The following is a 24709-nucleotide window of genomic DNA, read 5'->3' on the forward strand; positions in this document are numbered from 1 at the left end:
TTAAAAAAAAAAAAAATCGTGTGTGTGTGTGTGTGTGTGTGTGTGTGTGTGATTTTGGGGGAAGTAAATCCTCAACGTGATGCTATTTAGGTGGAATTTTCTTTTTTTCCCCCTAATATTCTTTTAAATTAAGAAGAAGTTTAAATCTGCTCCCCTACTTTATCTTTAACATATCTTAGAGGTCGATAAGTCAGACAATATTATCCTCACTTGATAAATAAGACTCGAAGGCACAGAGACGTTAAAGGCTTTGCCCAAAACCACACAGCAAGGTAGCAGAAGAGCCTCGCCAGATGGTTTGATTCATAATCTATTTTCCACTCTTTTACCCTGCCTGTGATCTCAGTTACTATCATCTCCCATTTCCCTCCAGTCAGTGCCGATACCCAGGAATCCTCAGCATTTTTTTAGAATTTGGAGTGACATCAGGAATGAATTCAGGGTTTGAGAAAAGGAAGCGGAACCAGTCACGAGTGTGGAATGAGAAGGATAAATTCAAATGCCCAAGTTCTCAATCACATAGACTTTTTTTTTATTTTAAGATTTTTTGGGGGGCGCCTGGGTGGCTCAGCCGGTTAAGCGTCTGACCTCAGCTCAGGTCATGATCTCACAGTTTGTGAGTTCGAGCCTCACGTCGGGCTCTGTGCTGACAGCTTAGAGCCTGGAGCCTGCTTTGAATTCTGTGTCTCCCTCTCTCTCTGCTCCTCCCCCGCTCATGCTCTGTCTCTCTCTCTCCTTCAAAAATAAATAAAAACATTTTTAAAATAAATAAATTAATTAAATTTTTTAAAAAGAGATTTTTTTGTTTTGTTTTTAAGTAATCTCCATACCTCACGCGGGGCTCGAACTCACAACCCTTAAATCAAGAGTTGCGTGCTCCACCGACTGAGCCAGCCAGACATCCCTCAATCGCAAACACTTTTTTTTTTTTTAATGTTTATTTATTTTTGAGACAGAGAGAGACAGAGCATGAACGGGGGAGGGGCAGAGAGAGAGGGAGACAGAGAATCTGAAACAGGCTCCAGGCTCTGAGCTGTCAGCACAGAGCCCGACTCGGGGCTCGAACTCACGGACCGCGAGATCGTGACCTGAGCTGAAGTCGGACGCTCAACCGACTGAGCCACCCAGGCGCCCCCGCAAACACTTTTAAAAGTTCCAGTCCTTGGGGCACGCCTAGGTGGCTCCGTCAGTTAAGCATCTGACTTCCGCTCAGGTCATGATCGCGAGGTTCGTGAGTTCAAGCCCTGCATTGGGCTCTGTGCTGGTAGCTCAGAGCCTGAAGCCCACTTCAGAGTCTGTGTCTCCCTCTCTCTCTGCCCCTCCCCCTCTCACGCTCTATCCCTGTCTCTCTCTCTCTCTCAAAAACATTAAAAAAAAAAAAAAAGTCCCCGTCCTTGGGGCACCTCCTGGCTCAGCCAGTAGAGCATACAACTCTTGATCTTAAGGTCGTGAGTTCTAGCCCCACTTGGAGGTAGAGATTACTAAAACAAACAAACAAACAAAAAAAACTTCCGGTCCTGTAATGAGGTGCGGTGGAAGGTGGGGTGGAAGGTGGAGAGAAAGTAACCAGGTAGTGGGGCCAGGTAAAAGCCCTGGATCGTGGCACTGGGTGTCAGTGGACATTAGAGGCACTGGTCCAGAGCCTCGGGAAGAGCTCAGGACTGTCCTGATTTCCCTACATCTTATAGAAGGTCAATGCCTCCTGCCAGGACTCTCCCATTCACATGCAACTTGGAGCATTACATTTAGCACCCACGAGCATTACAGAAGCTTGTGACAGAGCTGAGTTTATGCAGGCGGGCATTCAAAAAAGACAGCAGTGTGCTGACGTCGCTGAGTTGTCGGGAGGGGCCTGAGCGGGCACTTCAAGGACCAAGACCCTCTAAGCCACAGGGAAAATGGTGGAAAATTCACCCTCACCATTGCCAGAAAGAGTGACTAATGGCTTTGCTCTTTTCTTAAGCTCCCAATTTGACTTTATTCTTGAATCTTGGCTAAACTCCTTAGGCTGTACCTCTTGGCCTCAACATTGGGCAGAGGCCTTGCCTGCCTACCTCCTCATTAGTCTAGTAATCAATTATGTACCCTCATTTGGAATAAACATGATGAGTCCTCTCCACTCAATTCCATTCATACAATCACAGATAACTATGCTAAAAAATCAACAGCAGAAGAAATTCCAAGAAGAGGCCATCCCGGCACTAAGAGACATTCCTACGAGTGAAACAAACCAAATGTTCTTTCTTGCAGCCCAAGAACTTTATGCCAAAAAAGAAATTGTATATAGACTAACCCCAAGCGCCTATCATAAGTTTTTGACGTAATAATTTTGACCATGATCATTTTGACTATCGATACCGGAACATAAGAAAAAGTAAGTTGAGCTTCTCTTAGATTAAGTTCCATTAATATTATAAATGTTCTCGAATGTAGTTATTAATGGGCAGAATAAACAAAATCCTGCATTACCAGTAAAAAGGGAAAGAAAGAAAGCAGTGAACTGTTTAAGGGGAAGGATGAGTGGGAGCTCAGAACAAAAAGGGCTAGAGAAGGAGCTAGCTGGGAAGTCATAGGGTTAGTGACACATGAAGCCCTAAAATGTTGGAAAAAAACAGACATTTACAGATCAACTGTAGAGGAAAGTGCACTGGGCCAGGGCCAGAAAATGTATATTTGAATTTCATCTTCAGTGCAGACTTTAGACGTGTCATTTCCCACAATTTTTCCATGTGGAAAATAAGAGGGTTAGACCAGAACTTAAAGTCCCTCCCAAGGTTGACATTCTAGAATTCCTGACTCCCCCAGTCAAAACCACCCTGTGCAAGTCTTTTTCTAGTCCTAGCTCCCCTCTGCGTGACTGAACCAGCCCGGCCCTCCCCACCGGGCATTTGTTTGCATGTCACGTGGCATTTGTGTTCTGGTGGGTAGAAGTCTCTGGTTTCTCCTTCAAGACACAAGCCTCTGAAAGACGAAACTGTCTGGAACTCCCAGCTCTTGGAGCCTCCGCTATCGTGCTTTGCTGGCCTAAGAGGCTCTGTGAGGTCCCCAGGCAGGAATGTCTGTCCTAGCACGTGGCCTCCTCTGTGTCCCCGAAGCCGCCCCTGCCCTGTCCCCAGGACCCAGGGCCCGGCTGGCCAAGAGCAGAGCATGTCGGGAGCCCTCCACAACTGCACATTAATCCTCCTGGAGTTGGAGGCCCCAGCACCCCAAGGAGCTGATGTTTCTTGATGAGGAGCCTGGCTGCATTGAGTAGATGAAAAGCTGTCTTCGCAGTGGAGTGAATTCCCTCAGACCCAAAGCAGCTGCTCCTCAAAGTCTCCAAAAACACAAAGTCCTCATGAATAAATATTAGGGGACGAAATGAGGTTTCCTAAGAACAAAAGCAGAGTTGAAGAAGTTACTGAAAGAAGCTGGGATCTTTCATCTCACAAAATATGTCGCTTACGTGTCGCCCCAGACTCTCCTTGCCAACCCCCCTCCCATTCCACTGATCTGGAGCCACATCCTGCTTCTCCCTCACATGGAAACAGGCAGCACCTAGGAGATCATCTGCTCAGACTTTCCTTCAGAGGAAAAGAGAAACCGCAAACAGCTGCCCCATGAGCCCTCCTGCCGAATTCCAGCTCAGACCGGGGGATCTCGATGACCTCATCGGTATCTGAGCTGGAACTCACTTCTCCGGGGACAGGGGGGCTGCCAGCACCCGTGCAGAGTCCCTGGCAGAAGAAGAGGCGGCATGGTGGGTTCACGTCTGTGCCACACTGGGAGAGGTGGGCCAAGATCTGCACCCGAGGACTGAGCCCTGGGCCAGGCCCTGCTTTGCCAGTTGGCAGCTTGGGGTGAATCCCTCCACCCCACCATGTCTGCCCTGCTCCTTCCAATCAAAAGAGAGCCCAAGTTAGAGCCTCAGTCTCTCTCATCTGGATGCCAACAGAAATGCAAATACCCTTGGGAGAAAATGTATCTCTGCACTGATGGATTTATCAGAGCCTGTCCAGAACAGTTTTGCTAAAACAGAAGGTGTGAGAGAGAAGGAGGACCCATAGAGTCAAGGGGTCCAAAGGTTCAAATCTCCTACAAGGCCAAGGCCAGAGGAGGAGCCTTAGAACTCACGTTAGAACAAACCCTTCATGCCGCAGCTGGGGAAACCAAGGCCCAGAGAAGGAGACCATCTTTCCCGGCGTCTCATGGCAAGTCAGTAGCAGAAGCTAGATCTCCAGGCTCCAGACTCAGCCCTGCGCCAGCTGCAGAGAGAGCCCAAGGCCTGAAAGCCAAACCTCGCCTGCTTCCTGGGTTTGTCAGCTGACCCCTCCCACAACTCTGCCTCCGGAATACTTGGTTCCCCCCAACGGAGTGACCTCTGCTCTCAGCCCTGAGCCCCCGCAAAGCAGCATGAGCCGGCAGAAAGGGGTTGGGTGAAATGGAAGACTGGGGCAGAGATCTTCCTGAAGAAAGACCTAGGGAAGTCTGCATCTTTAACTGCATCAGACTCTAATTGTTGTTAAATCTTGGGGTGCCTCAGTGGCTCAGTCGGTTAAGCGTCCGACTTCGGCTCAGGTCATGATCTCACGGTCCGTGAGTTCAAGACCCGCGTCAGGCTCTGTGCTGACAGTGGGGAGCCTGGAGCCTGCTTCGGATTCTGTGTCTCCCTCTCTCTCTTTCCCTCCCGCCCCCGCCCCCCGCGCTCTCTCTCTCTCTCTCTCTCTCTCTCTTTCTCAAAACTGAATAAACATTAAAAAAGAATTAAAAAAAAAAAAAGATCTTAAATCTTGACTCAGAGTGGGGCTCCTGGCTAGTATTTGTCTTTCTGGCCCCAAATGCGCCCTCCAGAATAGTAAGGCAGTCATCTTTGGATGCAAAGATTGACATGCTAATAAATTATTCTTCGTCTGGACTCTTCGAATGATGCATTCCTTTCCCTCCTACCTGATAGTTGTTTTTGCAGTGGAAAAGAGTGGGACCTTAGAATCAGACCTAGGGTATATGGGTTAAACTTCAAAAATTATTTTTAACTGCGGTAAAATGTGCATAACAAAATTCACCATCTTCATCATTTTTAAGGGTGCAGGTCAGTACATTCACGTTGTTGTGCAGCCAATCTCCGGGACTCTTTTCATCTTGAAAAACCGAAACTCTATACCCATGAAACCACCGACCCCCACTCTGCCCTCCCCCCAACCCCCGGCAGCCATCATTCCACTTCTGTCTCTTATGAACTCGATGACTTTGGGTATCTCACATAAGGGCAACCGCACAGAATTGGTCTTTTTGTGACTGGCTTATTTCACTTAGCATCATGTGCTTAAGGTTCATCAGAGTTGTAGCACGGGAAATGCAGAATTTCCTTTTTTTTTTTTTTTTAATTTTTTTTTTTTAACGTTTATTTATTTTTGAGACAGAGAGAGACAGAGCATGAACGGAGGAGGGTCAGAGAGAGGGAGACACAGAATCTGAAACAGGCTCCAGGCTCCGAGCTGTCAGCCCAGAGCCCGACGCGGGGCTCGAACTGACGGACCGCGAGATCATGACCTGAGCCGAAGTCGGCTGCTTAACCGACTGAGCCACCCAGGCGCCCCATCAGAATTTCCTTTTTAAGGCTGAGTGAGACTCCGTGGATGCACACACCACATTTTGTTTATTCATTTGATCTGTTGATGTTCACCTAAGTTGCCTGCACCTTTAATAATGCTGCCGTGTGCAAGGGCGTGCTTTTCAGTTCTCTTGGGTATATACCCACAGGTGGAATTGCTCCTTCACAGGGTAATTCTATTTTACATTTTTCTATTTTAAATTTAACTGCTATCTGATTGGCTTAAACTTTTGGGGCCTTTAGTTTGAGTATTGCAAAAATCATGTACATAAAGCTCTTGGCTTGAAGCTTGGTACATGGTAGGAATTTAAGAAATGGTTGCCCCCCCCCACCATGAACTCTTGAGAAAAGGGCTGTGTTTTCTTTCTGTCCCCTAAGCATGTAGCATGATGCCACACATATAGCAGGTGTTCAATATACAACTGTAAGCGAATGAATGAATAATGACTAGAATAATTTCTATACATTGTAAGCACCCAATAAATGTTGGTGGAATGAATGAATGCATGTAATATTTCCTATAAAAAACCTTCCTCCGTCTGCAGCCTACTACGTGAGAAAAGGAATCCGCTCACCTCTCTAAAGTTCCTGGCAGAACAATGGAGAATCAGGTATCTGGCTGACTGCCGCTCATGCCAATGCTGACGAGAGCTCCCGCTTTCTGGGGCCCCTCCTTTTCCTCCACCCTTGGCAAGGGAATTCCATTGTGCAAGGTAGGTAAAGGTGGGGGCGCCTGGGTGGCTCAGTCGGTTAAGCGGCCAACTTTGGCCCAGGCCATGATCTCACAGTTTGTGAGTTCGAGCCCCGCGCCGGGCTCTATGATGACAGCTCAGAGCCTGGAACCTGCTTTGGATTCTGTGTCTCCCTCTCTCTCTGCTCCTCCCCTGCTCGCACTCTGTCTCTCTCTCTCTCTTTCAAAATAAATAAACATTAAAAAAAAAAAGGATGGGGCGCCTGGGTGGCTCAGTCGGTTAAGCGTCTGACTTCGGCTCAGGTCATAATCTCACAGTTTGTGAGTTCGAGCCCCGCGTCGGGGTCTGTGCTGACAGCTCGGAGCCTGGAGCCTGCTTCAGATTCTGTGTCTCTCCATCTCTCAGCCCCTCCCCTGCTCATGCTCTGTGTCTCTCTGTCTCTCAATAATAAATAAACGTTAAAAAAAATTTTTTTAAAAAAAAGGAGGTAAGATGGATCTGCATGTGAAAATACGCAGAGCATTTCCAGGCTGCCCTGGGCTTGCCATGGTTTCTCTCTTCCTGCCATACTCATACAACACATACCATGAGCTCCGAGGTGGATTGCAAAACGGACCCGTCCAGTTCCAATGCTGTTGGCCCATGCAACTCAGATTTTTTTTTTTTTTTTTTTAAAGATTTCATTTTTAAGTAATCTCGACACCCCACGCGGGGCTCGCACTCACAACCCTGAGATCAAGAGTCACATACTCCACCGAAAGAGCCAGCCAGGCGCCCCGCAACTCTGAGAATTTCAATCACCCGGCCCGAGTCCCACAGCAATGACCAGGCCTCACCTCTCAGCAGCCTCCCCACTCTGGTCAAGCTCCCTCCTTGACCCAGGAGGCTTATCTGCTCTTATGTTGGAGCCCAGGCCCTTTTTCCTCCCCACCAGTTTGGCTTCCACTTTTCTAAGCACTTCCCCCAATGCATCCAACGTAACTACTCAGCTCCCTAGAACCTATTTATACTGCCTTCCTTCTGAAACGTCCTTTCCGTTCCCAAGTATATTGGTCAAAACTTGCCCACAGTGGTGACCGGAAACAGGACCAAAGGAAGGGAAACTCCCTCGCAGGTGCATAGATTGAGGACTCATTTAGGACCTCCACCCATAGGACCTGGCATACAGTAGGAGCTTAATAAATATATGTTAAATGGATAAATATTGGTGTAATATATCATATTCCTATATGATTTTTTAGACTGTAAATTCCCCAAGTATGGGTTTAAGAACTAGGTCTCTCCTCTCAGATAGGAGGTCTCCTGACCCAGAGGCACTACCTATCTAACATACGTGAGGCTTCTGAGAGCAAATTCTTGCCACTTCTCCACGCTCCGTGAACCCCGAAACTTCACCAAACACCTTGCTAAATGACGACTTGGACCAGGGTTCCTCGGCCTTCACATTATTGACATTCTGGGCCAGAGAATTCTTTGATGTAGGGGGCCGTCCAGTACATCGTCATCCCCGGCCTCTACCCACTAGATGCCAGTAGCGACCCCCTCCCCATCGTGACAACCCAAAACCCTCCAAACAATACCAAAGATCTCCTGTGTTTGGGTGGGGGCGGGCCACAAAATCATTCCCATTCGAGAACCGCCAACCTAGACGGAGGCAGAAAGAGAAGCAGTCGCTCTACTTTTTATTGCCTGGTGGGAACAGAAAGTATTTTTCTGGTAGAGGGAAAGTTGCATATTTATTCGATTAAGAACTGATGAGGAACGTACTTCCAACCCCAGGGGGTTTTTCAGCATTGAAACGGCGGGCCCTCCAGGTGAGATAATTCCTGCCCGGGACAAAATTTCCATGTCAGGTCATTGGGGTACAGAATGGAATGACAGGAGAAGGAAGTGGAGAAGTATGAGGACGTGCCCCAGAAGTTACTAGAAATGACAATTAAGTACTTATACTCCTCAGCTAGGACCAGCCAGGGCTCCAAACCTGGGGTCAAATACATAAGGGCCTGCTCAAGTTGGATCCTACCTGCCTGCAGAAACTGGAGCCCAGAGAGACTGAATGACTTTTCAGATATTGCACAGCACATGAGAGGGAAAAAAAATAAATAAATAAAAATCAGGGCTTGAACTCCTTTTGAAGATGTCTGAAAGTCAAGAGGATGGGGTATACCCTCAGCCGCCCAGGACCTGTTCTCTCGTCTGCCCTAATCTGACTCTGGAAACACAGACTAGACCAGGACGAGAGGGAAGAAGCATCTACTGGTGATCTCTGCTGGGGGGGGTGGGGGGGTGGGGACCGGACAGTTCACAACACCAGGCCGTTTCCCAGGATGCTCTGGGTTGCTGGCTTCTGAGCCCACTATCTCACTTTCTTGTTGCTGCATGGAGATAAGCTATCGGCTTCTGCACAGGATCAACTGAGGAAGTCAGGAGGGAAGGGAGGCCTTGGCCGCTGGCAGGAAAAGGCTGGCAGAAGAAAGAAAAAAAACAACAAAAAAAAGCAAAGCAAAGTATCCTGGGGACAAAACTGCTGACTGGGCTGTTAAGAAGGAGGGAAGAAGAGGCAGAGTTGAAGCAAAGGGGGAAAATGGGAGAGGGAAAAGGAGAGAAAGGCAGAGAGACCCACAAAAACTAAAATGACTCAGCAAAACAGAACGTCAGGAGAGAGTTTTTCTCCTCTTTCTATTAAAATTTTCTCGGGGCACCCAGGTGGCTCGGTTAGTTAAGCGTCCAACTCTTGGTTTGGGTTCAGGTCATGACCTCACGGTTCGTGAGTTCGAGCCCTGCATCGGGCTCCACACTGAAAGCACAGAGCCTGCTTGGGATTCTCTCTCTCTCTGCCCCTCCCCTGCTCGCTGTCTCTGTCTCTCTCAAAATAAATAAACAAAAAAAAATTTTTTTTTAAAGATTTAAAACCGGGTTGCCTGAATGGCTCAGTCAGTTAAGCATCTGACTTCAGCTCAGGTCATCATCTTGAAGTTGGTGAGTTCAAGCCCCGCGTCGGGCTCTGTGCTGACAGCTCAGAGCCTGGAGCCTACTTTGGATTCCGTGTCTCCCTCTCCCTCTGCTCCTCCCCTGCTTGTGCTCTGTCTTCTCTGTCTCTCAAAAATAAATGTTAAAAAAAAAAAAGATTTAAAACTGTGTTTTCTCATCAGTTTGTAGTGTGCCCTTTTAAAACGTGCTTTCCTGCTGTCTTGCTTTCAAAGAGTTAATGCGAAGCAAATATTCCTAAAACTCATTTGTGATCCCATAGAGAATCAAGCCTTTAAGAGTGATTTACTGTGTGACTTCAGGAAACTCATTCAACTATTCTGAGGCTTTATGCTCCCCTCTTATTAAAAAAAAAAGAAAAAGAAAAAGAAAAAAGAATGCAGAGATTACCCCAGCCAGCTATAAGGAGAGGCCTCATGGTCTAACTCACTAGAAGTGCTAAAGAGCTGTTCTTTCATCTGGAACTACCTAGGGAGAGATTTTCTTACCAGGAGCTTTTACATCCTCATTCATTTGAATTGGCGCTCTGGGAGCCAGGCAGGGAACAGGTATTTTTATCTTACTCTAATGGATAAGCAGTGGTATAACCAGTAAAAAAAAAAAAAAAAAAAAAAAAAAAGTGGATCTCTCCTTTGCTACACTCCTCCGAATACTATGGAAAAGCCCCGGACTTTCTCCTTTGAGCAGGATTCCAAGACTTGGCTGAGAAGACTGGATTTGGGGGAAGGGGATCCTGCTCTTTGGAGAGGAGAGGTACCCACGGACTGGCAGAGAGATGCTTTTTGCTGTTAGCATCAAAAAGCTTGAATCAGGAGCCTCTCTCTTAAAGCCAGCCACCTAAGCCTCTCGCAGTTACACGGGTGCTCGGTATGGACTGCCGTGACTCAGTTTCAATGTTGGAACTAACACAGGCGACTACAGTCCGTAACGCTCTGATAGAACAAGTCACAGCTGGGCTGGGAAGCAAGGTTAGGGTTAAAACTTCCCAGGTCTGTGCTCTTATCGAGAAAGAAGAGTTACTTCCTCTTCTCGTTCTGTCTTCCATGTTTGCTCTCCTTTTTACGTTCCTCCAGGCCCCCTCTCCTTTCCCATCCAACTATAGGCGGCAGCCCTTTATTTATCCTCTTTTCCAAAGCCCTCATCCTCCAGGGGGCCTCCTCAGATTACACCTGCCCTTGAGGAATCCTTCCTTTACTTTGTTATTAGATCCCTAAATTTGTCTCTGAGAACAAGACCCTGCACACACAGAAAGACAGCAGTAAATTAGGGGTGAATTATATGTCTAGTGTAATGTGCCTGCTCGTGTGTAAGTTAATACCACATGGATGAAATCTACAGCTGCCCCTGGTGATGCACTGCCTTGGGCTCTGACATTCCCATTTTTATTTTATTTTATTTTATTTTTTACTTTTAAGTATTTTTTTAATGTTTATTTATTTTTGAGAGAGAGAGAGAGAGAGAGAGAGACAGAGCGTGAGAGGGGGAGGGGCAGAAAGCGAGGGAGACACAGAATCTGAAGCAGGCTCCAGGCTCTGAGCTGTCAGCACAGAGCCCGATGTAGGGCTTGAACCCACAAACCTGACCTGATCATGACCTGATCATGACCTGAGTCGAAGTCACATGCTTAACCGACTGAGCTACCCAGGTGCCCCCGAAATTCCCATTTTTAGAGAACTGGTTTCTGAAGAGTGGAAGGGACTATGATTCCCCTTGGTTGTTATTCCTTTTCTAGGTCAAACACGGCCCTGGCCCTAAGCCCCACCTCCCAGGACAAAGACCAAGCTGGAGAAGGTACCCCAATGGATAAGGACTTCATCCAGAACCATCCTGTGATATCACTGTTCTGGTTGCTGTTGAAGTATCTGCCTCTCTGCTTTGAAGTCCAAAACAGGAGAGTCTCCAAAGGCAGGAGGACTCCCACATGCAAAAGAGGAAGGGAAGTTCCAAGTTCAGGTCCAGGAACAGGAATGGAGAGGAAGAATCATCAAGCAAAAGGAGCCTTTCCCTCCCTCGTGGAAGGACACAAAATCACCAAGGCAGGAAAAGAATTTTCTCCTTTCTCTACCTACGTGAAACCCAAGACCCCTCCCCTTCTGCCTTTCCTGACCTGGTCAACCAGAGAATGTTCCCGTGACCTTGCAGGAGTCCCCTGAGCCAGGCTGAATCAAGGTGACTACAACCCGAGGAAGCTCCCAGGCCAGGGAAAGCGTGGGAACATCCTGGCCAGGGGTCCTCTCGGGCTCCTGCAGCTGCTGGATGGCTGCAGCAGGTGTGGGTACCCGGCGGGACAGACGGTGCCTCTGCCCTTGGCAAATTCTTTGCAGGGGTGTGCGCTGGTGGGAGCACGAGTGAGCCTGAGTGAGCCTGAGGAGGAGAGAGAAGCGGGAGGGAGGATGAGACGGGGTGCCTGGGAGAGGCAGGCCGCTAGGGTGCAGCTGTGTGCTGACCGGGCGCCGGGACCAGGGCGGAGCTGGGCAGGACAGGGGCTGGCAGCAGCCGAGGCGAGGCCGTTTGGGTGTTGTGTTTCCACTGTAACTATAATTAGGCAGATTCTGTGTTTATTTAGGCTGAGAGCTCTAAGATAAATGACAGCTTCGAAGATGCTTTTCAGCACTTCATAAATCACCCACCGGCCCAGGCGGTTGGCTTCTGCCACGTCTGGGGTCGTCCTCGCGCCCTGCCCCCACCCCCACCCTCGGGGACGAGGGCACACCCGGGGGACGACCCCCGAGCTCCTGGCGCGACGGGCAAACGGTGCCCGTCCCTCCCAGAGCTCGCCGCCACCTCCTGAGGTGGTCCCCGCGGCCGCGCGGGGCTCCGGTTGACAGGCAGGCTTGCCCTCCTCCGGGAGAATATGGTCTCTAATCGGCTCTAATTCAGGCTCTCTTCCCTGTGCCTGGCTGACACATCTGGAGATTTACAAGAGACATTTGAGAAGTATTTATAGCACAGGGGACTTCTCTTCCCCCTCCTATGACTGTCTGAGCCTCTCTTGGGGGCTCAGGGTGGAAGCTTCCTCGTCCTTTCCCATGGGAGAGCACATTCCTGGAGAGGGGTTGCGGACCGCAGGCCCTTTCCCAGTGGGACCTCGGAACTCCCTGGCCATGAGGAAGGGCGAAGAACTGGACGGTGGTGACCCACCCTGTCTAGCCAGGCCTGGGTCAGGTCAGTCCCCTTAGCAAGAAGAGGGAGCAGGATGTGGGGAGTCGAACACCGTGCAAGCGGCCCGCGGAGGTGATAAACCCAACGGAGACGTGAACATGGTCTGGACCAGACACCTTCCCGTGCAGGGGTTTGGAACCAAAACGCACGCTGCAGAGCCTCCGGTCAGATCTCAGGGCCAGTGACGCGGACTCTTCTCCCAGTTTAGGAGCATGGATTTGGAAACATTGGCCTTGGTTTAAAAAAAAAAAAAAAAAAAAAAAAAAAAAAAAAAAAGCAGACCAACGTGCAGTAGGCAATAAGCCACAATAATCTGATGAGACCCATGCTACCAGGCGTAGCTCAGTCATGGTCTGGGAGGTCCAACCAAACCCGCAAGGAGAGTAAAGGGATTCCCGGCTCCGGACGTCAAGGTACTGCTGAAGGGAGGAGGGGTGTCATACCAGCCGCTGCCCAGTCCCCCCAGCACAGTCTTCTCCCCAGGAGGGGGTCTGCATTACACCAGCCAACGAAGCCATCTTCCCACGCGGGGCACTGCACCACCAGGAAACCAAGCAAAGAGAGCGGATGTACTGGATCCTGGGCCCAACTCGGGAGCTCTGAGTAGACGTGTTGAGCAATCGTGGAGCCCTCTGATCTCTACCAGAATTGCGCTCCTCTGTTTATTTATTTAGTATCGATTAGGCACCGTCTCTGAGCCAGGCCCTGGGCTAGGTGCTGGGCATGAAAAGATGAAGACACAACCCTTTCACTCCTGGTCCAAGCGGGATTTGAAGTAGGCCCCATGCCCAACGTGGGGCTTGAACTCACAACCCTGAGGTGCTTGACTGACTGAGCCAGCCAGGTGCCCCACGTCCGAATTCCAATTCTGCCACTTACTCACTGTATGATCTGGGGCAAGTTCTTTAACTTCCCCGTGCCTCTTCTGTCAAATGGGCACAATAATAATAATTAACTATGGTGATTATTATCGGGCTTACCTCATGGGGTTGGAGTGAAGATTGAAAGAACGCGTATCGAAGTGCCTGGAACGTAGTAAGCGATCAATAAATGTTAGCGATGGGGAGGGAGGGAGAGAGAGAGAGAGAATGAGAGACAGAGAGAGAGACAGCAAGAAGGAGTAAGATGGAGAGACACTGAGAGACTTCCTGCTCCAGCAGGAAGGAAATCTGAAAAAGTGCTCAGGTCCCCTGAGTAAGAGGGAAGCAACTTTTGCTCAGTCACTGCTATCTCCTCCGTACTTTCTAAGCATTTTCTCGTGACTTGGGAGGTTTTGGTTCTTGTCTCAGTTCTTCCACAGCTGCTGATATGTTCTTGGTCTCTGAGCTTCAACTCGTCCTTGGTAAAAAAGCAGCAGGTGACTTTCCTTCTACAATCTTCACTTCTAACATTTTATTTTATTTTTTATTTTTTACATGTTTACCTTTGAGAAAGAGTGTGTGTGTGTGTGAGAGAGAGAGAGAGAGTGGGGGGGGAGAGGCAGAGAGAGAGGGAAACAGAATCTGAAGTAGGCTCCAGGCTCCGTGCTGTCAGCACAGAGCCCCGACGTGGGGCTTGAAACAGCAAGATCATGACCTGAGCCAAAGTCAGACGCTGAACTGACTGAGCCACCCAGGCATCCCTACTTTTTTTTTTAATTTTTTTAATGTTTTTACTTATTTTTGAGACAGAGGGAGTCAGAGCATGAACAGGGGAGGGGCAGAGAGAGAGGGAGACAGAATCTGAAGAAGGCTCCAGGCTCTGAGCTGTCAGCATAGAGCCCGACGTGGGGCTTGAACTCACGGACTGTGAGATCGTGACCTGAGCTGAAGTCGGGCGCCCAACCGACTGAGCCACCCAGGCGCCCCATGAAGTTTATGTTATTTGAGGGAGAGACAGAGTGAGCGGGGGAGGGGCAGAAAGAGAGAGAATCCCAAGCAGGTTCTGTGCTGTCAGCAAGGAGCCTGACACAGGGCTCTATCTCATGAGCTGCAAACTCATGGTCAGAGTTAAACGCTTAAACCAACTGGCCACCCAGGCGCTCCACTTCTGACGTCTTACGGTTCTGTTCAAGAACGCACACAAAAATGAACATGAATGTATACATAGGTAATTTTACAAATCAATGGGGAGAGTGTATTGTTGCGAGAGTTTCCAATCAATGCTCTATCACTGATAAATGTCCTTTGTGGCACTCAAAATGATGATATATTATCAGCCGTCCTCAGTCCTGACAAACATCTTTGTGGCGTTATCAACAGCATAGCAACCACACTGAGGCTGTAGCAATGCCAAGGTTGAAAAGGTCAAATGTCCAAACCCAGGACCATTTTGGAAGTTTACCCCGGTTCCAGGCTACTCAGAAGAACTTAGACCTGCTGTTTTTCTGAGACCTGATCGCTCTGATTGATTCATCATTATCCTTTCCACTGCCCTGTTCATCCAATTTAATGAACGCTACTGAATATCTCCCATGTGCTAGAAAACTTGGCTTAGGTTAAAAACAAATATGACAGGGTGCCTGGGTGGCGCAGTGGGTTAGGCGTCAGACTCGAGTTCAGCTTAGGACATGATCTCACGGTTCCTGAGTTCAAGCCCCGTGTCGGGCTCCACGCTGGTGGGGCAGAGCCTGACTGGGATTTTCTCGCTCTCCCTCTCTCTCTGCCCCTCCCTCTGCACAAAATAAATAAAGTTAAAAATATATATATGTGACTCCTTCCCTTAAGATATTCATTGTCTTTTACGTGAAAATACATGCAAACATAGCAAATAAAGGCAATGAAATGCTGTTCAATGTGGTGACAGAAGTCTGAATGGAGGCCACTGGGGGTGCAAGGAGGAAGTGGTCAGCCTATACAGCATTCTACACGTTAATGCTTGTTGGATGAGTGAATCAACCAGCAAATAGCCTGGGGTAGGAGATTTCATTGAGAGGCGGTAGGGAGGGAAGAGCAGGAAGGAAAAGAAATCTACCTCCCCGCCAGCTGTGCTATGAGACAAACCAACCAACTCGGTTAAAGGAAGTAGGAAGGGGGCTACGCATCTCTGAGAACAACCACTTGAAGCCAGAAATAGACATAGCCTGAAGCTAGTACTGTCTTTCTTTCTGCTCCAACTCTTCCAAAATCCCAAGGCAGCAGATTTCCTGGCCAAAACAAGTTGAGCAGGGTTGGGGCAAAGGGAGGGCTTTCTTCCACCCACACCAGAAGAGCTGAATCCCAGCCCTACCCACTGTTATGTGGAAGCCAAGTAGTCATTTTGCTGACAAAGGAGTTGGATGAGGAGGAACCAGCCTCTCTAATGTTCAGATGATCAAAGGCCCCATTGCATCTTGTTGCATCTGGGGCTCACTCTGTAGCTTAGAATCCGACGAGTACAAAGGAAGACAGAGTTACGGGTTTATCTGTCTTATGGCTCGCAGATTTCACCAGCCACCAAGAGGGCTGGATGAGAACATGTGGGTTAAGCAACACAACCAGCCCCTACCCAGGTGGAAGAACCCCCAAGTATGTGTCCTGCTCAGAGAGGGTGAGGATTGACAGCTTCCTTGTAAAAGACAACATATTCCTTTCATTTATGTTTTGGTGTAAGATACTAATATGCACGGAGAAGTGTTACAGCTGTCAAATTTACTAACGGGATCTGTCTTTATAGCCCAGATCTTCAGAAAACTTCTTACAGGATAACAATTCAGCCCTCCTCGGAGCTTCGCTTCATTTCTGCTCTCTTGGGGAAGCAAGCAAAAAAAAAAAAAAAAAAAAAAAAAAAAAAAACCTAGGCATTTCCTACTCAGCCCTGTGTCATTAGCAGCGCTGAAATCCTCTGTCTGGTTAACTTTAGGTTTTTCCCATTGTCAACAATCTCGGAGGAAGCCTCAAACTTCAGCCAACTTTTACAGGCAGATCGCAGTTCCTGTCACCCAGTAATATCTTTCTGCTGACCCCTGGCTTCAAACTTGGCTCAGTCGATGCTCTTGACTTTTCCCACACTCGATGCTTCCAGTCAAAGAAAATGCGGCAAAGCCTGTTTTCCAGTGTAAGCATGTAAATTCCACACTCATCAACTCCAGGCATTTGCAGCTCCTGGCTTGGTCCCTACTCAGGAGGCAGACACAGACAATGGAATTTGTTTTTAAGATCTGCCTTTCGGGTTAAGAAGGTGGTGCCCCTAATTCTTGACAAGAGGCCCTGTAATTTGAATGTTTCTCTAGGACGAGAGAGAGGAGTCACAAAGACCCACAACACTCCTTCACCAATGCACCTTGGTAATCAGCAGCTGCAAGCTCTTGCTAATGCTAGGTAATTCTATTTGGCTCAACAAACATTTGTGGCGTGCCTACTAAATGCCAGGCACTGTGACAGGTGCTGGCAATTATTGCTAACAGCCTGCACTTGTGAAGCAGTTGGCCAGGGTTAGAGATGCCGTTAGATGGCTGCGGGATAGAGGACAGAAGGGACGACCGAGCTCATCAGCACAACGCTCCCTCCTTCAGAGAGCATCTTACGCGGGAGAAAAACAGACGCACAAAGGGGTCGAGTCTCACGATAACTCATTTGCATTGCATCAACCGCTCGTCTGTCCTTCAGAATCATGGCGTAGTAGAGCCAGGGATCTAGAGTCAAAAGGTCTGGGTTCAAATTCCAATTCCTCCGTGTAGTTGTGTGAGCGGGGGCAAGTAACGTCACCTCCGGGTCTCAGTTTCCACTGATAAAATGAAAATAATAGTACCCACCCTGCCCACCTCACAGGTCGAAGAGAAAATCAGATGAGATAATGTAATATGAACCAGCGCCTCTCAAACTTTAATGTGCATATGGATCATCTGGGGGTCCTGTTAAATTGCAGACTCTGAGTCAGATGTAGGTTGGTCTGAGAACCTACACTTCTCACCAGCTCCCTGGTGGTGCTGCAGACCCTGGTCCATGGATCACGCTTCGAGTTGAAGGCTAAGGACTGTTTACTAGTCAAATGAAAAGGATGGCGATACCAATGAGCATCGCCGTCTAAGTAAACATCCAGAACTCATTCAGAATTCAGTAGAGTCTTGCTAAGTGATTGGAGATGTATGAGCAGCCATGTTTGGGGCCATGGAAGAAACTTATAGCAGGGCGCCTGGGTGGCTCAGTGAGTTAAGTGGTCCAACTCTTGATCTCAGCTCAGGTCTTGATCTCAGGGTCGTGAGTTCAAGCCCTGTGTGGGGCTCCACGCTCCCCTGCTCCCCACAAAAAGAAAGAAACTTATGGTATGTCTTTGCTTTCTTAGGTGAACCATTAGAGAATAATACCAATCCATCCAAACTCTGCAGCTAGGTGAGAAGAAAAAAAGAGAGAGAGAGAGAAATCTCCTATCTCTTTCAGTTAAAAACATTTACCCTGGATGTAAAACATTGAGATTAAAATCAGAAGGTCCTTGATCCTGCCAGATCATATCCTGTACGTTGTAACTATCTCCTGCCAAATTTCTATGGAATCTTAAAGCTGTTGGAACAGATATGCTTGAGGTTAGGCACCTCATGTCATCCCCAGTCCTGACTGGGTGTGGGCCTTATCCTAGTGTTTAAAGACCTTCCTGGGGTCATTTCAACCTGCTTCTGAGCACTGACATTACCCCAGATGAGAAACACATATCTGTTTTTCAAATACCTTCAGAAGAAGCTTCTTCATTTTCCTAGTAAGAATGACGATTCACTCACACCCTCAGGAATATTAAGTGTTAGTTAACATGTGTGTATCTCTTACAAGCTCGTAGCGTAATCTTAATAGTATGCAACTTAGAAGAAAGGAGCTTAAATCTGCTTGTCCTACTTACCTACAAAGAGATGACCCATTTCTTAGAATGTTCATGACCAGGTCTCCAAGGGCCAAACCAAAGCATCGGGTTGAGGGAATTACTGAGATAAATAGGAGGGGAGGTATTATAATGAAATATTCTTGGTGGGAGGCAGGAGTCCCAGATTTTAGTCTTATCTTTACAACTGCTCTGCTGATCTGGGATGGGGCTTCCAACCACTCTAAACAGAATTGACCCATTTGTAATGTGCAAAGGAGATATGAAGGGAAAAAAGAGTAGTAAAAAGCAAGAAAGCAGAACACAGAAATTTATTTTCACACAATTCCGGAGGCTAGAAGTCCAAGATCAAGGTGTTGGCAGGGTTAATTTCTTCTGAGGTCTCTCTCTCCTCGGCTTGTAGATGGCCATCACTTTGTGTCTGCACATGGTCTCCCCCCACCCCCCACCCGGAACATGTCTGTGTCCTAATCTCCTCTTTCATATAAGAACACTAGCCGTATTGGATTAGGACTCACGGTAACGGCCTCAGTTTACTTTAGTTACGTCTTTAGAGAACACGTCCACATGGGTGCCTGACTGGTTCAGTCGGTAGAGTATGCGACTCTGGATCTGGGGGTCCTGAGTTCAAGCCCCACATTGGGGGTGGAGCTTTCTTAAATTAAAAAAAGAAAAGAACGTATCTGCAGATACACACTCTGAAGCACTGGGAAATACGGTTTTTTTAAGTTAACATTCCCCTAGTGGTTTTTACCTGTATGTTTCAGATGGTTGCTGGTTTCCTGCTTCTCTTCGGGCCTGAGAGCTGGGTTCATTGGGAGCTAAGGGGAATCAGACAGGCTTCTCGTCGGAGGTAACTCCAGAGCTTCCCCGGTACTGGGGTAACTCCAGAACATTCCCCGGAAAGCAGCAGGCACTGGGGCCCAGCTCCTGCACCAAGTTTGCTGTGCAAAGTGGAGAGTCTTTCCTGGAGAAGGGAGGGCTGGGAGGAGTAAGTGGCGACAGTTTATCTGAAGCTGGCGCTGGGTTCATTAAGAGGCCTGGTGCAGTTTATCTGCTTCTTGTCCACAAGCCTCGAACGCAGAGTCCAGGCCCTGTCACCATCCCAGCCCAGGCGGCGTCGGGTTGGGAGAGTGTGAACCAGTGGGTCCCCTCCCCCCACCCTAATCTCCCCTTGTCTCCACCGGTCTGTCCTCAAGGGGTCAGATAGGAGCTGCAGTTGTGGAGACGAAGCTCGAAGGCCTTCTGTCAATGCTTCCTACCCCTCAGACAGTGAGGTCCTGGGAGTTGAATTGGCTGCTCCAATAAAGAAGAGACCCAGAAAGCAGCGGAAAGAGGTAGAGAGAGAAGAGGCAGGCACTTACCTTTATCAAAGCCACCTTGCCTTGAATGTAGCTGACACTTATTTTAAGGGGTCCCATTTGTCCTTGTCCTTGTCACATTTTAATGATAGGGAGCGGGATAAACATCTTTGCTGCAGAAGAGGAGGCCCAGGGATTAAGTCAAGCCCCTTTCTTAATGTCTCGCAGCAACCCAGCAGCAGAATCAAAAATGGAACCCAGACCTCCTACGTCCTAGACCAGCCTTTCCTGGGACTGAGGCCCTGGCCAGGCCTGACGTTCCTTCAATGCAGGGGAGGGTGGTGACTTAATCCAGACAACTCAAAACCTCCGTCCCGGGACGGAGGAGACGCCTTCCCGGAGGGACCGCGCGTCATTCAACCATTTGGAATAGACTCCGCAACCTGAGATTATTAACTTCCTGCTCTGTCCGAAGAGTTACCACCACTGAATCTACTATCAGAGTTCATTTTCAAAGAGTTACTGACTTTTTTCCAGGACGGTGGAGGGCAGCAAGTGGATTTGTCCAAGTGAAAAGGAAGCCGTTGTTTTGATGGGAATCTGCCTCATCAAAACCCCCAACGTTGTCAGCGGCCCCGTGGTCTCCTGCCCCCTCTCCAAATTCAGCTTCCTTGAGGGGCCCGTTTGCACTCCCCCTTTGCTACCTGCTTCTCCGAACTCCCCACCGACGTCTGTTTCCTCAGTCCAGGTTCAAGGACCAGGGTGTCACCGAGTAGAACCAGGCGCCGGTGTTCCTAAGCGCACGTCAGTGGCCACGATCTCTGTACTCCCGACTCGGTGGCCCACTACACATGCTCGTTCAAGGTCAGCATGGTCGTTCAAGGCTTGGGACCCTGGAGCCGAGCTATCTTGTGTTGAATCTCAGCTCTTCTTACTGGCTATATACTTAATCTCTCTAAACCCTTATTTCCTCAGTAGTTAAATGGATGTAATGAGAGTATTTACCTCTTGGGATTAAATGAGATCAAGGGCTTAGCACAGGGCTTGGGCGCATGGTAAGCACACCATAAACGTTAGTTATTATCATGAATGTCTCTTTATCTTCAGGGACTTTTAGGGAGGGGGCTTCCAAGCCCTCTGCGCCCACCGCCATCCTTCCAGATGGTTATATCTTAGTGGGCCTTTCTCTACTTTGTCTGTCCTTGTCCTTCACAGACCTCACCCTTTGCCTAGTAGATGCCCTTCCTCTCTTACCCCCATGGAGGCAAAAAGAGCAGATGGGTCATTTGGCTACCGATTTTCCAAATCGGTCAACTACAGAAGGAGCACAATGCCCCGCCCCCCAGGTAGCTGGAGTCAAGGCCACTTGACCTTCCATCTAAGCCCTCAGCAGCCTCTGCCCCATCCAGCCCTGCTGCCCCCAGACTGGGGTGGGGGTGGGGGTGGGGGGCCGCGGCGAGGTACGCAGGCCTGTACGTGGCTCTCCCCAGCCCCTCAGCAAGCTGCTTTTCGGGGACTGAAACACAGTCCAAGCTGCCTTGGGCCCAAGCTTGCCGTGACGGCAGGAGCTGCCTGAGAAGAGAGGCTGAGATAATGAAGGATCCTTCAGACCCGTCAGCGTGGGCCAGACAGAAACCAGGTGCGAGGCAGTGAGCCTTCATCTCTTGTAAACAACCTTCCATCGCCCACTGCAGCCGCCTGAGCCCGAGACGGGGATTAGAAAGCACAGCTTCTGCAGGCCTGGGGCCTCTCAGCTGGACAGCAAGTTAAAGGGCTCACAAGATAACTCGCTGCTGGGAAAGATGCTTGAGGAAACACAGCCATTCGTCAACAGGGGGTTTGCTTGACCTGGCAGGAGAGAATCTGATATCTAAACAGTTCCCCGCATCCCCAAAGCTCTGAAAGTTCTCCAGCTAAATATTTGATATCACACCGGATAACAGCCCAAGGCTCTTCCCACTAGTGCGAGAAGGCTCGACCTGAGAGAGGCCGCGCCAGCCCTGAATTTGGCTGAAATCAGGCAGGTCTCAAGGTGGACGCGTCCCAACTGGGATGGTTTTGATGTCCTTTAACCTGGGCCGGTCCAGTCAGGGGACAAAGGGCGGTCTCCTGTGAATCCGCGAAGAGACATGGAACCTGGAATCTCTTCTAAAGACAGTCGTCCCCTTCCCGCCCCGGACCACTTGCTTCCCCACGTCTTTGGTAGAAGGTTCCGCTTGCAAGAACTGAAAAGCTAACCGTGACCCCTGTGCTCAGCTTCATCCACCTGAGATTACAAAGCAAAGTTAAGTGCTTGAACCCCCTACGGGAGGTGAGGACAGACAGGCCTGGCCAAATGAAAGAGTACTTCTGTTTCCAAGTCCTATGTCTCCAGCATTGGGGCTAAGACAGTCTCCAATCCATGTTCAGAGTTTCTCATAAGGGGAGGAGAATGAAAGCACATCTCAAATAGTACTGCCTCCAAGAGGGTGCTCCACTGATGATGGTGTGACTCTTGATCTCAGGGTCATGAGTTCGAGCCCCACGCTGGGTGTAGAGTTTACTTAAGAACAAAATCTTAAAAAGAAACAAAAAAGGTGGGGCACCTGGGTGGCTCAGTTGGTTAAGCATCTGATTCTTGATGTGGGCTCAGGTCATGATCTCGCGGTCCTGGCATCGAGCCCCAAAACAGGCTCCACACTGACCATGGAGCCTGCTTGGGATCTCCCTCTCTCCCTCTCTCTCTGCCCCTCCCCTGCTTGCACTCGCTCTCTCAAAATGAATAAATAAATATTAAAAAAAAAAAAAAAAAGAATCGGGGCACCTGCGTGGCTGAGTCGGTTGAGTGTCTGACTTCGGCTCAGGTGATATCTCGGGGTTGAGTCTGAGCCCCGCATCGGGCTCTCTGCTGTCACCGCAGAGCCGGCTTCGGATCCCCCGTCCCCCTCTCCCTCTGCCCCTCCCCCACTGGTGCGCGTGCTCTCTCTCAAAAATGGACATTAAAAAAAAAAAAGAATTAAAGATACGGCTCTCAGGCTGGACAGATACAAGTTCAAACCTCAGGTGTGATATTTACTGAAGGTGTGGTCTTGGGCAAGTTCTGTGACCTCGCTAAGCTTCAGTTTCCTCATCTGCAAGATAGGGATAGTAGCACAGTCACAGGGTGGTTGTGAGGTTAAATGGTGAGACATGGAAAGAAAGCACTGACCAGAGTACCTCATACAATAAATACTAGATAAATGGCAGTCATTATCAGCAATGAGATCTCAGGCAATCAAGAAGACTTGGAGATAGGAAACTGAGATTTATCTAAGAAGTGTTTCAAAGGGGTATGATTTGAGCACACAGCACAGGTTTATTCTTTTTTTAAAACTTTTTGAAATATAATTTATTGTTAAATTGGCTAACATACAGTGTGTAGAGTGTGCTCTTGGGTTTGGGGGTAGATTCCCTTGGTTCATCGCTTCCACACAACACCCAGTGTTCATCCCAACAAGTGTCTTCCTCAACGCCCATCACCCATTTTCCTCCTCACCCCCAGCCCCCCATCTACCCTCAGTTTGTTCTCTGTATTTAAGAGTCTCTTATGGTTTGCCTCCCTCTCTGTTTGTAACTATTTTTTCCCCTTCCCTTCCCCCATGGTCTTCTGTTAAGTTTCACAAGATCCACATAGGAGTGAAAACATATGACACCTGTCTTTCTCTGACTTATTTCACTTAGCGTAATACCTTCCAGTTCCAACCACATTACTGCAAATGGCAAGATTTCATTCTTTCTCATTACCAAGTAGTATTCCATTGTGTATATAAACCACATCTTCTTTATCCATTCGTCAATTGATGGACATTTAGGCTCTTTCCATAATTTGGCTATTGTTGAAAGCGCTGCTATAAACATTGGGGTACAAGTGCCCCTGTGCATCAGCACTCCTGTATCCCTTGGATAAATGCCTAGTAGTGCTATCGCTTTTTTTCAAGTAATTTTATATTATTGTTATTATTTTTTAAGTAGGCTTCATGCCCAGTATGGAACCCCCTGCAGGGCTTGGATTCCCAATGCTGAGCTCTACACCTCAGCTTAAATCAAGAGCTGGATGCTCAATCAACTGAGCCACCCAGGTGCCCCTAAAACTTTTCATTATAGAAAATTTCAAACAGATACATAAATGACAGGATATAATGGACTCTCATATGCCCAACAATACCCCGTTTCGCCAACTTGATCGATCAAGGCCAATCTTCTAACGTCCTTATCTCCCTAGGCAGTTATAGTCTCTTTCAAGCTAGCTCTTTGGGCCACAAATCTAGGTTGTTCTTTTATAGGGGAGGGAACAGGGGATTTAGAGCCTGAAGACGTGGCCCACTCTTGATTCGCTGTATGACCTTGGGTGGGTCACTTAATTCATTAAATTCTCAGATTCTTCACCTATACAATGATAATAATGATAATACTTGCCGTAGGTACGTCACAGAACTCCTGTGGGAATGAGACGTCTTGAAGGGGCCTTGTAAAAGGAAGTGCTATGCAAACACGGGTTAATGCCTCACCTCTCACTGTGTGTGATACCGTTTATGCTGTCAACAAACATTTACTGAGGCTGTTGTGAAGTGCGAGGCCATGCCAAAGAAAAACCTGTTCTTCGATCTTAGGTTGTGCCCCTGAGCCCAGCTGGTCACACTGCAAATGCCGTCACGAAGTCACCTAGGCCAGACAGAAAGGATTCCCCCGTGTGTCTCAGCCCCCACCTCGGGGAAGCCCCTCAGCGTGTCCTGCTGGACCAAGAGAGTCACTTCTCATACCACACGTCCCGGTTCAATGTCAAGGCCTGGAAAATGTCAAACCACGTCAAGTCTCCAGGGCTGTATCTCCGTTAAGGTTCAGAGTGAGAATCGCAGAGACAGTGGGACCTCAAAGGTTAAAAACCTCAAAATCACATCTTGAAAAAAGAAGCTGTTGAGGACATAACCCAAATCACCCTTTCAAAAATTATTTGGAGAAAAGTCTTACTCCCAGAATTTAAAGGTGTGAGGGGAAACGAGGAGCGGATGCCTGACCCAAAGGTTGGCCTGGCCTTAAAGCTATTTGGGCGGCAGCTACAGAAGATGCTATTTCTCTCTTGTTTTTCTTCCCTTCAAAAGAAGAGAATTCAGAATTTCATCTTGGCCCCAATCCCTGCCTCCTGGTGGCCCATGAAAACAATATTTTCCTGCTCAGCAGGGCAAAACCTCTTA

The 24709-nt window shown here is 48.5% G+C and overlaps 1 pseudogene; it reads left to right on the top strand.

Annotated features, from left to right (window-relative positions):
* Positions 1-1898: 1898 nt before the first annotated feature.
* On the top strand, positions 1899-2324 carry LOC109247474 (phosphatidylinositol N-acetylglucosaminyltransferase subunit P-like; annotated as a pseudogene).
* The last annotated feature ends 22385 nt before the right edge of the window (positions 2325-24709 follow it).

The sequence above is a fragment of the Panthera pardus genome, unplaced genomic scaffold, assembly GCF_024362965.1.
Source record: "Panthera pardus isolate Hobbes unplaced genomic scaffold, ASM2436296v1 HiC_scaffold_3, whole genome shotgun sequence".
Lineage (NCBI taxonomy): Eukaryota > Metazoa > Chordata > Mammalia > Carnivora > Felidae > Panthera > Panthera pardus.